The sequence below is a fragment of the Schistosoma mansoni genome, assembly GCF_000237925.1.
Source record: "Schistosoma mansoni, WGS project CABG00000000 data, chromosome 3 unplaced supercontig 0105, strain Puerto Rico, whole genome shotgun sequence".
Classification (NCBI taxonomy): domain Eukaryota; kingdom Metazoa; phylum Platyhelminthes; class Trematoda; order Strigeidida; family Schistosomatidae; genus Schistosoma; species Schistosoma mansoni.
In genome coordinates, this window is record NW_017386009.1 from 747,998 (window position 1) to 751,642 (window position 3,645).

Here is a 3,645-nt window from a genome sequence, read left to right on the forward strand (position 1 = left end):
GACGAAACGGTAGTTCAGTACTTCCAAGTTTTCCATGATGGTCTAGCTTCAATCGACTCATAATTTCAACTACGAAAAATTTCCAAATAGGATGAAACATGTATCACTATTAGTCACAGTCTAAATATACTGAAATATGGGATAAAAAGGTTGTATCTAAACACCACAACATGATGTATACATAGTAATAGAGACTGTTTGAACACAGTTCCAAATGTTAATAGCTGGAAATCACAAACATTCTCGTATAAACTGGCATTGCTTGAGGTATTATTGACTATATTTGGCGAATAATAAGCATTGACCAGTGGAGTTCAAACCACGTCCGTTGTGAGATAGGAACTCACTGAAGACAATTGGTGAACGGTTGCTCAAACTTCGTGGATTGGTTGTAGTTAGATATAAACACCATCGGACGCCGGCTCGGTGGTCTATCGGTTAAGTGCTCTGGCACGAGACTGGTAGGTCCTGGGTTCAAGTCTCGCGGGACGAGGTCGTGGATGCGCACCGCTGATGAGTCACACAACAGGGCAAAACGGCCTTCCAGTGCTTCTAGATTTTCCTTGGTGGTCTAGCTTCGACTGACCCACGCTTGCAATTATGAGAATGGTAAGCACTTGGTGGGTTCATACTAGTTCTCTGTGAAATAATTTATTTATTATCCCATATGGTTTGATTTATTTATTTTTCAACTACATTAGCGACACAAATCGCTTGTTAAAATTAAAGAAGACGATGGAAACAATTGAGAAGTCCGCCTAGCAAAATGACTCAGCAGTTCAACAATTTTATGAATCGATACCATTACTTGATTTCCCTCATGTTACTAGATTAGTTGGTAAAGTTCAGTTATAATGACGAACATGAGTGCATATACCGTCTGGTACTATTTCATACGTATAAGGGTTATTCTGGCTTTCGGACAGACAAATTAATTTATTCTTTTTGAGTCACTATCGACACATATTTTGACCTTGCCAATTATTCCCTTGTAACCGTGACTGTCTTTATATGAGTTTCTGTGTGTATATTGTTTATTCTATTCAACACATATCATTAGCTTGTTTTCAAGCTTTGTCAAATCGAGCTGGCACATTTGCCTTCTCCTCCTAATGCCTCCCTAAGAAAATGAATGCCTGAAATAAATTCCTTCAATGTAATTCCTATTTGGCTTTCTATTACAGCCGTCGCCCAAACAGGATTAGACTTAATAGGGTTCACGGAATTAAGTAGAGGATTTATGTTCACAGCCTATTCGTTCGTTCGTTCGTTCGTTCAAATAGTAGTCAAATAACGGACGACTAAACGTCTTCTAAACTGGCATTGAGGACTTTCTACTAATCAGAAAGCAACAAAATAACTGAGTGAACTATTAAGGAAGATTAAAGGATTTACAAAGAATAGTTTCACGGTTGAAATTATGAATGGACCTACTAAGTTGGACCACTATTACAAACCTGGAAGCAGTGGGCGGCGGGCGGGGTCGTAGATTTCAATTGTCGAAGAGTCCCATACAAGGATGAAACGTCGTCCAGTGTTCGCATGTTTTCAGTCGTGATCCAGTCTAGATGAACTCGTGATTTCAACTGTCGAAATACGACAGTCTCCATAAGTCCCCCATATTGAAGCGAATATTTTGTTACTATATGATTAAATAACTGTTCTAAGTTTAATACAGTACTTAATATTGATCCTAAACCTAACAAATATTGTAGCGTAATGCCTATCCATCTGGTATTTCTCTAATCGAATTCACAGTTTTTTGCATCCCCACGTTCACAAGTGAAAGTTGTCCTCTAAGTAATCTAGCGTTTTACAATAATCTATTGGTGTTTTCTTTGCTAAAATCGATCATTATACGATCGAAAGTTAACGCTGTAGTCTAATATTGTTCAATAAACGTCAACCATAGACTGATCCATATCCCATGATCCTAATTGGCTTAGTGTTATACTAGAAATAAACCGCATAGTTTATGTTTAAATTCTTGATGAATAACATCTTAGTATAGGGATAACCTAATCGGAACCGAGATTATTATTACTTTTCTCTATAATAGAATAAAAATGATAATGGTAAACTTATTAAATGTCACATTCTATCTTTGTTGATTGTATACGACAGACAACTGAACACTATGCCCGAATCCTAACCGTATACAGTGAATCATAAAACAAACCTTAATCTGAGTATCATTATAATTTATGAACAGACTAATAAGACAGTTCATCTTCAATTCTTTGAGTCAGTCAGTCAGTTACAACGTAGGATCAGGCACAAATATGCATCGGTCCAAGTTGCCATACCTCATTAGCACAACAAGATGAACACTAAATTGATAGAAGTAGTTAACTTAGTGGTGGTAATATACAAAAGAAAGTTTGTTTCGTCCTATTGTAGGACTCCTCAGAAGTGCGCATCCACAATCCTGCCTCGAGAGATTCGAAGCGTTGACGCGCGAGATTGATAGGTCCTGGGTTCGAATCTCGCGAGGCGGGATTGTGGACGCACACTGCTGAGGAGTCCCACAGCCTGGCGAAACGGCCGTCCAGTGCTTTCAGGTTTTCCATGGTGGTCTAGCTTCAATTGACTGATGATCCCAACTATTGGAATTATATAAAATTGTCAAATGATTTATTAAGAAAGATTTTGTAGATGATAATAAATTCCCTATTAGTAATATTGATGAATATGAGGAAGATTAAAAAAAACTACTAACTTGAAGGAATTCTCATTCTGATTAATAATATTAGAAAGTATATTCACTTGATGTTGTTTACTCGTATCTTCCCATTGTTATTTAGGACTGCAACTGATCAGTCTCTTTTTGGCACATGTGCATCCTATGCGGACGGCCTCGATATTGCCTGAAGTCACAAGCTTTATAAGTAAAGATAGATAGTGGCTAGCAGTGGAATCCACTATGCGTGTTTCATCCTATTTCGGACTAATTAGCTGGATGTACCTGCATCTCAGAGAAGAGCACACAATGAGACGAAACGGCCGTGAAGTGTTTCCAGGTTTTCCATGGTGGTCTATCTTCAATTGACTCACGCTTTCAACTATGAAAATACTAAATCTCCACAAAACCCCTTCTGAATATCACATTTTTAAGTTTGTTTGTAATTTGTCCTCCTTTTTATCCGAATAAAAAATAAAAATAAAAATCACAGACAACCTTGATTAATCTAATTGCAAAAAACGTCCAAGTCATATGTTGTCTGGATTTTTCTTTTTTTTTTAAGAAGAGATAAAAAGTAAATAATTTTTATGACTAATAGATTACAAACTTCAGCTTTTGCTTCGATTAGCTTGTAGATATGTGAAAAAAAGCTTGTTCATGAAAAAAAATTCAAGGACATTTTACCCATGTCAATCAACCACTGTATGTCAATCGATTTATTGATAGAATTCTGTCTAACAACTATCTTTGGATCTTATGTTATTAAAAAACTAGATGTACCAGTAATTATAAATAATTGAAATCATGAGTCAACTGAAGCTAAACCACCATGGAAAACCTGAAAGCACTGGACGGCCGTTTAGTCCTATTATTAAAACATTAACACCGTTGGATGCCGGCCAGCTCAGTGGTCTATCGGTCAAGTGCTCTGGCGCGAGACTGGTAGGTCCTGGGTTCTAATC